The sequence below is a fragment of the Cibotium barometz genome, chromosome 51 (genome assembly GCF_041138505.1).
Source record: "Cibotium barometz isolate CiBa-2024 chromosome 51, ASM4113850v1, whole genome shotgun sequence".
Taxonomy (NCBI): domain Eukaryota; kingdom Viridiplantae; phylum Streptophyta; class Polypodiopsida; order Cyatheales; family Cibotiaceae; genus Cibotium; species Cibotium barometz.
The window spans coordinates 10,256,168-10,269,248 of NC_141096.1; the positions used below are offsets into that span (position 1 = coordinate 10,256,168).

Below are 13,081 nucleotides of genomic sequence, written 5' to 3' on the forward strand. Positions count from 1 at the left end.
TAGAGCTACTATATGCTCATTGTGTATGTGTGAGTTCATGTGAGAGAGAGAAATTGAGTGAGAGAAGGGTCAAGCTTCCATTAGAGTGCGGCAACATCATTGGAGTGGAGCTTGGAGTTTGGCTGTACGCGGCAACATCATGTGCTACAAGAATCTAAGAAGAAGCATTCACAAGGTGAGTGACACATATTGTTTATGCAATTGTAAGCTAGTTTATGGCAGATTAGCTTCTCGATCTGAGATGTTGTATGCTATCGAGTACGGCTAGGCAAAGCCCCATGACCTTGGCTAGTTCCTGCACTCTTTCTATGGTGCAAGGACTTCCCATAAATGGTGCCACTGTTGGCATGGGGAATATCTCTACCACTGTAAGATTCCTCCCCAGCCTCTCAGGATGTCCAGTATCTTCCCCTGTAGTCAAATCCCTCTTCAGAAATATAAAAGATCTTGTTTCTACTTGTTTTGGCCTAGAGAGAGAAAATATTCTAGAGAGAGATTATTCAGATTTTGGATATTTTTGGATGGAAAAATATCTCTTTGTATTTAAATAAGTTCCCCCAAAACAGAAGTTCAAAAAGATTTTCAGAAGGTGCATTAGAAATCAAGTATAATCTGTTCAAGAGGCCTTATCCTAGGGGTCAAGATTTTTTTGAAATTTTAAATTAAGGTTCCTATGGACCAATAAGATTCATCCAAATGTAGGGAGGAGATAAATGAAGGAATAAAAGAAAAATCTCATAAAAATGAGTAAATACTCACATAAGATGAAGAGTTGACTAAGGACAAGGTTAATAGTTAAAAAAGAGAGATATTTAGAAGAAATGATGCATTTTTGACACCTCGGTATAGGGGAACTCCCCTCATGAAGGAGGTTCCTATTTCACATGTGTGGGAGAGTTTTAAACTCCCAAATAATGAGATATTTTTATCTCTCCTCTCTCCAATTTCAACTAGATCCAAAAAGTGGGTTAAACTGACCCAAAAATGGTCAAAATTTGACCAAACTGATCTAAAAATTTCTAGAATCAGTTTTCTTGGTTAGAGGCTCACTTTTTCCTATAAATAGAAGCCTCCCCCTTTGTTAAAGCTTAATAGTGTTTTTTGCACTGTTACTGTGCTTTTTCCAAGAGCCAAAAACTGTGAATTTACTCATAATTCATTAGTTTTTGACCTTTCCCTCTTCTAAAGATTGGTGGCCACTCTTGTTTCAAACAAGAGTAGATCCCTCAAACCATCAAGCCAAAGGAAAGCTCTCAAATTCTCCTTGTAAGTTGGAGATTCTTCTCTTTTCTATTTCATTTTATGGTTTTTTATGATTTTTGTCTTCTCTAAAATGAATATGATGTTATGCCTCATTGAAAAAAGACATTCCCCTCTCTTCTTTAGTAAATCCAACCATTCTTTATCCTAGATGAATGATTAATGGATAAAATCAAGATTTTCATAATGTTTCTCTTAAATAAGTAGAAAATATTTATATTAGAATGATTTAAATACTCTTGGTGAAATTCTAATTAATTTTAGAGAGTTAAAAATTGAAAAATGGTCAGCCATACAAAGGAGGTTATGGCAAAATTTTCTAAAATTGTGAAAAATAAGTTTTGTTTATTTTTATTTAAAAATAGTAATTCCCATCGTATATGTATTCTTAAAGTGTCATTTTTCATCCTAGGTATAGAAAAATGCATACTAAAAATACTTTATTAAAAAAGTGTTACTTTCTCTAGAACTAAATTCTATGCATAGAAGGAAGCATATTGAAATTGTTAATTTGATTATAAAAGTGTTATATTCATCATAAATGATTTTATGCATAAATGGATGCATAAAAGAGATTCTTTTATATTAAAAGAGTGATTTTCATCATAAATGATTTGTATGCATAAATATATGCATAAAAGATAATTTTTATATTAAAAGTATGATTTTCATAATAAATGATTTTTATGCATAAATGAATGCATAAAAGAAATTCTTTTATATTAAAAGAGTGATTTTCATCATAAATGATTTTGTATGCATAAACATATGCATAAAAGATTTTTTTATATTACAAGTGTGATTTTCATCATAAATGGATTTTATGCATAAATTAGATGCATAAGAGAAATTCTTTTATTCTAAAAGTGTAATTCCTACTAAATTAGATTTATGCATGGATAGATGCATAAAGAAATTATTTTAATCCAAAAGTGTTATTCTCATGAATTTTACTTCTATGCATAGAAAGATGCATAAAGAAATCTAATTTTATTTCAAAAGAATTTTTTTCATCAATTTTGTTTTTATGCATAAATAAATGCATAAAGATTTTTATTTGTAATTCAAAAGAGTTATTTTCATCAATTTTGATTTTATGCATAGAAAGATGCAAAAAGAAATCTATTTTTATTTCAAAAGAGTTATTTTCATGAATTTTGACTTTATGCATAAACAGATGCATAAAGAATTATATTTTTCATTCAAAAGAGTTATTTTCATCAATTTTGACTTTATGCATAAATAGATACATAAAGAATTTTATTTTTAATTCAAAAGAGTTATTTTCATCAATTTCAATTTTATGCATATAAAGATGCATAAAGAAATCTATTTTTTATTTCAAAAGAGTTATTCTCATCAATTTTGATTTTATGCATAGGAAGATGCATAAAAGATTGATTTTTATTTCAAAAGAGTCATTCTCATTAAAATTGAATTTATGCATAGGTAGATGCATAAAAGATTGATTTTTAATTCAAAAGTGTCATTCTCATTTAAATTGAATTTATGCATAGGAAGATGCATAAAAGATTGATTTTTAATTCAAAAGTGTCATTCTCATTTAAAGTGAATTTATGCATAGGAAGATGCATAAAAGATTGATTTTTAATTCAAAAGTGTCATTCTCATTTAAAGTGAATTTATGCAATGGAAGATGCATAAAAGATTGATTTTTAATTCAAAAGTGTCATTCTCATTTAAATTGAATTTATGCATAGAAAGATGCATAAAAGATTGATTTTTATTCCAAAAGAGCCATTCTTATTAAAATTGAATTTATGCATAGGTAGATGCATAAAAGATTGATTTTTAATTCAAAAGTGTCATTCTCATTTAAATTGAATTTATGTATAGGAAGATGCATAAAAGATTGATTTTTATTTCAAAAGAGTCATTCTCTTTAAATTGAATTTATGCATAGGTAGATGCATAAAAGATTGATTTTTAATTCGAAAGTGTTATTCTTCTTAAAAATGAAATTTGTGCATAGTAAAATGCATAAAAGATTTATTTTTATTTTGAAAGTGTTATTCTCATTAAAATGGAATTTATGCATAGTAAAATGCATAAAAGGTTTATTTTTAATTCGAAAGTGTTATTTTCCTTAAAATTGAATTTATGCCTATATCGATGCATAAAAGGATTTTTATAAAAGTGTTAATTCCTACTAAAGTTGTAATTATGCCTAATTAGATGCGTAAAGAATCTTTATATAAAAAAATTAGAATTCTCTTTCATTCTATAAATAGATGTGATGAGATGTGATAGGAATCAAATAGATGTAAATGGATGGATGGAAGTGATATGAATCAGATAAATGAAAATGGATGAATGGATGTGATGTCCTGTGAATTAGGATGTGAATGAATGGTATAGGATGTGAAGGAATGTGAATCGTGATATGAATGAATGATAAGGGATGTGAATGAATGACGGCATGTGAATCGGATGTGAATGGATGATGTGGTTTGATGTGTGAATGCTGTGGGTTGATGTAGATGGATGAATGGATGATGTGGATGTATGAATGTGGATGTGGATATATGAATGTGGATGTAGATGTATAGATGTGGATGTGGATGTGGATGTGGATGTGGATGTGGATGTGGATGTATGAATGTGGATGTAGATGTAGATGTGGATGTGGATGTGGATGTGGATGTGGATGTGGATGTGGATGTATGAATGTGGATGTGGATGTGGATGTGGATGTATGAATGTGGATGTGGATGTACGGATGTGCATGTGGATGTATGAATGTGGATGTGGATATGGATGTGTATGTATGAATGCGGATGTGGAAGTGGATGCATGGATGTGGATGTACGAATGTGCATGTGTGTGTAGAATAATGAATGCGAATGTGTATGTGAAATGATGTGACGTTGATATGAGTGAATGGATGAGATGTGATGACATGTGAATTGGGATGTGAATAACTGATATGTTATGTGAATGAATCTGATGTGATGAGATGGAAAATGATGTGATTGGATGAGAATGAGTACACATATGAATGGAATGTGGAATAAGTAATGTGGACTAATGAGGGATAATGTGGAAAGATGAGAGTTCATTATAAAAATTGAATTTGTGACATGTTTGTAAATGACTGTTTTATGTCAAGAATGATGGGGAAGCATTTTGACTGTCTTGTGATTAAGGTCGTGTAGACCTAACTGATAAAGTTGCAACAGCTGACGGAGAGTCAATGGAGGACGTCTCGCGTAGCATGGTCGACCGAGGTCTTGACTAGCCTCGGTTCTCGATTTAAAATGGTGAGCTTCCGGTACGGTGGATGAGGGACCAATGAAGCGGCCTATGAGTGAAGCGCTAGGTGACCTGTGAAGGATCCTAGAGGGTGCTGACCATACGGTGCTCGGGCCCACACGTGCGTCGTGGAAGATATTTAATCAAGGAGTAAGAGTTGTTTTCTGAAATCGGGCATGGATCTGGTTGATTGACCTTACTGGCCCTCAACGGATGAGTCCATGGCTCTTTTATATGGATCTGTTGGTTGATCTTGCTGATCTTCAAACGGAGATTCCGTTGAGCGTTTTGGTTGCCAATGATGCCATAGATACTTCGATGAAGGAATGATTGGAAATTAAGATTCAACCAGATATTTGTGGAGGATTGTGATGAGTGATACTATGGTTTCATTAAATGATTGTTTTAAAGATGGCTGAATCTATGAAAAAGGCAATTTCATATTGGGTGTGTAAGTGGCATGACTGGTATTAAATTTGCATGAATATCTGGCTAGGGGGCTTGGGAACTCTTTTTCCCGGGTACCCGGGACAAAACCTAACCAAATTTCTAATTGGATCCCATCACTATAGTGGTAGGGTGGTTGGCTAACCCATGGGACTGGATGGGGTTAGGCTGGACTGATGGATCTGTAAAACAAGACTCAATTTCTGTTTAGTACGTTAGATAAGTAAATCCTGGATAAATTGTTCTATGGAAAAGAATCAATGGCTGTGTCTCTCAGTGAGGAAAAAAGCGTTGGTCTCTATGATCCAAGTACAATTTTTTTCCCTAATCTGACTATGGGACTCACGAGTTCGGTCAGATGAGCTCAGTTAGTTAAGGCTTTTGACTACCTTAGGGAAAAGTTATCCTGGTGGAATCGCCCGTGCTTTCCGGGCAAGGGAAGTTTTCCGGGTTCCGTTTTGGAAGAACCGAGGAATTAGTCACGTGTCCGGATGTCCGTGGGCGAGGCCCCGAGTGTGGGACCCTGCCCCATGCAAGAAGTGCTTCTTCGAATGCTAGTACCCCGAATCCGTTGCGCGGTGGGGACAGGGATCTCACAGTTGGTATCAGAGCTATTTGGCTAATGAGGATCAATCGAGAAGCCAAATATGTCAAAAATTTATCAAGAGAACTGATGAGTTGATTTGGATTCTGAATGAAAAATGATGATCCCTGAAATTTGGTTGAAATGTAATAAGCTGAGCGAAACTGCAATGAGGATGAATGGGATGAGTCCCTGTGATGATTTTCTTAACTGGAATGACGTTAATGACTTCACCCAATCACTATGAGATTAGTGGATTGTGCTGGCAGATTACTACTGTTAACTTTTGTCCAGTGGATCAAGTTAAGGGATGATAAATTAAAAATCTGAAAATTTGAAATCCCCATGGAGGACTGTTCGGATGGAAAAAATTAGTCTGATGGACCATTATTGTGTTAAAGATATGAATGAGATATTCTGAATGAATTATTAACTGATAATGCGTTCTATATGAGTATTTTTATCCCTTGATTCTATGGGGAGCCGATCTATTTAGAGAATCCCAGAATCAGTTGAATCAAAAATCGGATTGAATCATAAATGAAGAGACTTAACAAGAATTTTCGTATTGATAGGAACATGGATCGAGGTCGTCATGGTAGAAATGTTAACCCCCAACTTGATGAAGAAGAGCTTGACTTGGATGTTCATAAAACTCTTCATAGTTCGCAGCCTGGACCTTTCAAGGGTGAAGGGGAAAACTTGGGCGAGGGTGTGGAGAAGTGGATTGAATCAATGGAAGAATACTTCGATATCACCGGGTACAATGAGAAGAGCAAAATGGCTCTTGCAAGGCTAAAGATAGTGGAGACAGCTAGAGTGGCATGGAGAAACCTCTGCGAGACAAACCATCTCGACCGAAATACCCAAACCTAGACTGATCTCAGAATTTACCTAAGGACGAGGTTCTGTCCTCCCGGCTTTTTAGAAACAAAAATGAGCGAATTGTTAGAGTTAACCCAGGGGAGTAGAACTATTGAAGCATATCACCAAGCATTCACCCTCCTCCTCAGATTCTCGCCTCCGCTGGATAAAGAATAGCTGATGGCCATGTTCATTCGGGGACTGAACGAACCTTTGAATATCTTGGTGAAGAATGCCAAGCTAGTTTCCATGGCCGAAGCAATTCAAATGGCGAAGGATTTCGCCAAAGCCTTTGATGTCAAAGTCCCGCCAAAGCCAGCATCATCACCTTTCAAAAGGTTTTTATTCCCAGAAGATGATTCCAACCTTCCTCCGCCTAAGAGATATCAGGGTCAACCCCAGGATATGGGAAGTTCCAAAATGGAGGAAATGTCCTTTTTTCGAAACTCAATCCCTTGAATTTCAACTTCAAAAGTTCCACCCTTGAACAAGAGAGTGAAATGCTATAACTGTCAAGGATTTGGACATCAGAGTATGGATTGCTCAACTCCTTTTCGATCAAGGTTTTCAAGAGGGCAGGGAAATCACGGATCAGGATTCCAAACTCCAGCCCCTTCCTTCCAGAGTAATCAGAGTTCGATCCGCCAAAATCAGGGGAATCCCAGAGGTAGTCCCTCTATCCAACTTGCACTTTCAATCCAAAGTAATGCAAGACCTCCACCTCAGAACAGGGGAAGTCAAAAAGAGTTGTTCCCAAATCGGCCATCCACTTCCAAGGTAGTAACGTTGGAAGTGATTGAAGAAGAAGAAGAAGATGAAAGAGATCATACTCCACCTGCGAGATGAGGACATCTCGCGTTTTTTAAGTGGGGTAGAATGTAAGATTCCTCCCCAGCCTCTCAGGATGTCCAGTATCTTCCACTGTAGTCAAATCCCTCTTCAAAAATATAAAAGATCTTATTTCTACTTGTTTTGGCCTAGAGAGAGGTTATTCAGATTTTGGATATTTTTGGATGGAAAAATATCTCTTTGTATTTAAATAAGTTCCCCCGAAACAGAAGTTCAAAAAGATTTTCCAGAAGGTGTATTAGAAATCAAGTATAATCTGTTCAAGACACCTTATCCTAGGGGTCAAGATTTTTTTGAAATTTGAAATTAAGATTTCTATGGACCAATAAGATTCATCCAAATGTAGAGAGGATATAAATGGAGGAATAAAAGGAAAATCTCCCAAAAATAAGTAAATACTCACATAAGATGAAGAGTTGACTAAGGACAAGGTTAATAGTTAAAAAAGAGAGATATTTAGAAGAAATGATGCATTTTTGACACCTTAATATGGGGGAACTCCCCTCATGAAGGAGGCACCTATTTCACATGTGTGGGAGAGTTTTAAACTCCCAACTAATGAGATATTTTTATCTCTCCTCTCTCCTTTTCAACTAGATCCAAAAAGTGGGTTAAACTGACCCAAAAATGGTCAAAATTTGACCAAACTGATCTAAAAAATTCTAGAATCAGTTTGCTTGGTTAGAGGCTCACTTTTTCCTATAAATAGAAGCCTCCCCCTTTGTTGAAGCTTAATAGTGTTTTTTGCACTGTTACCCTGCTTGTCCCAAGAGCCAAAAATTATGAATTTACTCATAATTCATTAGTTTTTGACCTTTCTCTCTTCTAAAGATTGGTGGCCACTCTTCTTTCAAACAAGAGTAGATCCCTCAAACCATCAAGCCAAAGGAAAGCTCTCAAATTCTCCTTGTAAGTTGGAGATTCTTCTCTTTTCTATTTCATTTTATGGTTTTTATGATTTTTGTCTTCTCTAAAATGAATATGATGTTATTCCTCATTGAAAAAAGGCATTCCTCTCTCTTCTTTAGTAAGTCCAACCATTCTTTATCCTAGATGAATGATTAATGGATAAAATCAAGATTTTCATAATGTTTCTCTTAAATAAGTAGAAAATGTTTACATTAGAATGATTTAAATACCCTTGGTGAAATTCTAATTAATTTTAGAGAGTTAAAAATTGAAAAATGGTCAGCCATACAAAGGAGGTTATGGCAAAATTTTCTAAAATTGTGAAAAATAAGTTTTATTTATTTTTATTCAAAAAGAGTAATTCCCATCGTATATGTATTCTTAAAGTGTCATTTTTCATCCTAGGTATAGAAAAATGCATACTAAAAATATTTTATTAAAAAAGTGTTACTTTCTCTAGAATTAAATTCTATGCATAGAAGGAAGCATATTGAAATTGTTAATTTGATTATAAAAGTGTTATATTCATTATAAATGATTTTATGCATAAAAGAAATTCTTTTATATGAAAAGAGTGATTTTCATCATAAATGATTTGTATGCATAAATATATGCATAAAAGATAATTTTTATATTAAAAGTGTGATTTTCATCATGAATGATTTTTATGCATAAATGGATGCATAAAAGAAATTCTTTTATATTAAAAGAGTGATTTTCATCATAAATGATTTGTATGCATAAACATTTGCATAAAAGATTTTTTTACATTAAAAGTGTGATTTTTATCATAAATGGATTTTATGCATAAATTAGATGCATAAGAGAAATTCTTTTATTCTAAAAGTGTAATTCCTACTAAATTAGATTTATGCATGGATAGATGCATAAAGAAATTATTTTAATCCAAAAGTGTTATTCTCATCAATTTTGATTTTATGCATAGAAAGATGCATAAAGAAATTTATTTTTATTTCAAAAGAATTTTTTTCATCAATTTTATTTTTATGCATAAATAAATGCATAAAGATTTTTATTTGTAATTCGAAAGAGTTATTTTCATCAATTTTGATTTTATGCATAGAAAGATGCAAAAATAAAACTATTTTTATTTCAAAAGAGTTGTTTTCATCAATTTTAATTTTATGCATAAATAAATGCATAAAGAATTTTATTTTTAATTCAAAAGAGTTATTTTCATCAACTTTGACTTTATGCATAAATAGATGCATAAAGAATTTTATTTTTAATTCAAAAGAGTTATTTTCATCAATTTTGATTTTATGCATATAAAGATACAAAAAGAAATCTATTTTTCATTTCAAAAGAGTTATTCTCATCAATTTTGATTTTATGCATAGGAAGATGCATAAAAGATTGATTTTTATTTCAAAAGAGTCGTTCTCATTAAAATTGAATTTATGCATAGGTAGATGCATAAAAGATTGATTTTTAATTCAAAAGTGTCATTCTCATTTAGATTGAATTTATGCATAGGAAGATGCATAAAAGATTGATTATTAATTCAAAAGTATCATTCTCATTTATAGTGAATTTATGCATAGAAAGATGCATAAAAGATTGATTTTTAATTCAAAAGTGTCATTCTCATTTAAATTGAATTTATGCATTGGAAGATGCATAAAAGATTGATTTTTAATTCAAAAGTGTCATTCTCATTTATATTGAATTTATGCATAGGAAGATGCATAAAAGATTGATTTTTATTTCAAAAGAGTCATTCTCATTAAAATTGAATTTATGCATAGGTAGATGCATAAAAGATTGATTTTTAATTCAAAAGTGTCATTCTCATTTGAATTGAATTTATTAATAGGAAGATGCATAAAAGATTGATTTTTATTTCAAAAGAGTCATTCTCATTAAAATTGAATTTATGCATAGGTAGATGCATAAAAGATTGATTTTTAATTCAAAAGTGTCATTCTCATTTAAATTGAATTTATGCATAGGAAGATGCATAAAAGATTGATTGTCATTCTCATTTAAATAATTAAGTTAACTAGGTACTATTATATTAAGCACACTTAAGAAATATAATCAAACACAAAACAAATTCATTATTTCCACTGACGACGCATGCCTGAATTATTGAATGATCAAGCACCAGCGAATCGATTAAGCACAATTGAAGGAAGATAATCAAAGCACAAAGCGGTTTCATTAACTCCACTAATGATCACTAGTTTTGAACGATTAAGCAGCACACTTGAAGGAGATGATCACTGCTGATTAACCACACTGGAAGAAGAATGGTTAAGCACACGTGAAGGAGATCAGCGATGATTAAATTAGACATGTACAGTGGAAGAAGAATGATTGAGCCGAAGAAGGAGAGTGATGATTAAACACAGTTGAAGAAGAAGGATGGATGTGATTAAGTGACGTAGTGATGATCATAATTAATGTACATACCTTAATCATGTTGTTGCTGCAGTGGCCCATGGATTGCCTTGAGATCAGGTCGATTTCTGCTCGTCTCTTAGCGATGATGTGTGTGGTGAAGGCGTTGAGCTTGCGCAGCTCTTGCATCAACGTCCTCTCTCTGCCCACTTTTAGAAATCTGTGGAGCTTCCACCACACGTTCACAAAGCGCGTGCTAATCATCTCATTAGCCGTGTCGAATGCTTTTGTAAAGGTGTTAATGGCTTGCAGTAACGATGGGGACATGCCGCTCCGGCCCGTCTGGATCCCAAATCCCACCCTGCTAATGGAATCCATTGTCATACCCATGAATAGTTCCTGCATTGTCCACAAATCATCATTACTTTAACTCGCTCACTTAATCATCACGTCTTAATTTCGCAGTAATCTCCCTGTACTTCAATCGATTAACTTCGTACTTAGCAGTATGATCACTAATTATAACTTGATTCCGTAATAACCTTCCTTGATTTCGTAATAACCTTCCTTAGTATAATTACAGCAATAGCAATTGCAAACTATGTGATTTCAGGGCTAGATTTAACCGCAAACATTACTCAATTTGTGTTTAGCTCATTCAATTACCACTTTTATTTAGCAGTAATTACTACCTTTCATTATAATTAGCTCAGTAAAATTTGCCATTAGCAGATGAATTCAATTACGATTCAATTTCCTTGATTTAGCAATCACAGCTTCCTGTTAGTAAATTTAACTCAGTAGAATTTGTTACTCGCAATGAGTAGCAAATTAAGCACAGCTAGATTTTTGTACCAAGTCAAATTAATCTTACAGTCCTCTCAAAAAAAAAATCAAGTCAATTTAATCTAGTATAACAAAAAATCTGCAAATTAATTTATTCATAAATTTTCTTTCTAGCAATAGTATTCATTTTCTGTTTAGTAACCACAACAGTATGTAGTTGATTAGTGTAGCTACAAATCGCTGATATCGCAAATCTTCTAAAATCTTTGATATGCGGAGAATTACGACGGGAGAATTAGCGCTAATCAGTGAGATTAAAGGTGGAAATTAACGTATTATTACTTGCAAGTTGATGGGTTGTTTTGATTTTTCTGCAGAGTCGAGGATGGCGAGCAGGTGGAGGGTATCCTGTCGGAACAATTTCAAGCTGAAATCTTTTAGGGCTTTGCCGCGAAATATTGCATTTGCAATCCTGTGCTGCTTTTTCCACATGTCTCCGTCTGCATTGAAAATGCCGTCGCCCAACATATCATTCAGTTTCTCTCTCGTCTTCTCTCCCTGAATCAAATCCAAACACCAGCTAAACAAGGATTAATTGCACTTATTAGCATAATTGTGATCGTAATTAACTTTGATCATACGTTATTAATTTCCTGATCAGTGTGTTTACACAGCTAGAGAAATTTCTCAAACATGATTGATATGCTAACTGATCAAAATTAGGCCTATGCTTGAACCTTATATTGAATTAGAGACACTGCAATCAAACTACAGATGAATGAAACTGGATTAAATTAACCTGCTGATTAATATATTATCAAATTTTTGGGGCGATGATTAAAACCTTAGGAAACGATGTAAATCGGCGGTATTACAATTAAACAAGGCGTAATCAAAGTAAACTATAGACAAATTAGCGGTTATCGACCTTAGGATAGTTACGGAAGTTGGTCTTAAGTATGTGCTCCACATTGGCGGGATCCACAGTGAGGTAAGTCCGAGTTGAGAAGAAATTAAGCTCCACAGTGGTGCTGGTTGGTGAAGAAAGAGTGGCACCAGTCATGCAAACGGTGGAAATTAAGAGAAGCTTCATACTGAGAGCCCATTATTGGCCATATTGCCTTTGGATTCTTGCCCTTAATGCCAAGAATAATTTGCCTCCAATTATGCACATAAACCCACCATGACAGGGCCACCACAATTGCCATCACATTGAGAACCCACATTAATCCAGCTATGTGAGGGTACATCATCGACGCTTTGGGTGAATTTGCACTAGTATTAATTGAGTAGTTAGAGTAGTTAATTATGTCATTAGAGTAGTATAAGGTTCAAGCATAGCCCTAATTTTGATCACAGCTAAAGCCTTAAATCAATCCAATTGAGGCCAGGCTTGTGGGAGTCATTAGAGTAGTATAAGGTTCAAGCATAGCCCTAATTTTGATCACAGCTAAAGCCTAGCCTTAAATCAATCCAATTGAGGCCAGGCTTGTGGGAGTATTTAAAGCTTGGGTCAAGACGTACATTAGTATAAATTGAGGACGTACATTAGTCATTGAGGACGTAGAAATTGGGGGCTTGCATTAGAGCCCACGTCATAGAGCCCACGTCATAGGTGACCGGATAAAATAATAGGACTAATTCAACCATGAAATTGGGATCTCCTGCCTTAACCTTCAATTTGAAGGCCATGAACTAAGACGTTGACCTTCAAAATATATATATGTTTGTGTAAACTTTTGAGAA

At 33.9% G+C, this 13,081-nt stretch overlaps 1 pseudogene across 1 annotated transcript; it reads right to left on the reverse strand.

Moving 5' to 3' along the window:
- Positions 1-10,248: 10,248 nt before the first annotated feature.
- Positions 10,249-12,791, reverse strand: LOC147609310 (cytochrome P450 704B1-like; annotated as a pseudogene). Its single transcript, XR_015264263.1, has 3 exons — positions 12,264-12,791; positions 11,678-11,893; positions 10,249-10,948 (listed from the first exon to the last, which is right to left on the reverse strand). The product of XR_015264263.1 is annotated as a cytochrome P450 704B1-like (transcript).
- Between the last annotated feature and the right edge of the window lie 290 nt (positions 12,792-13,081).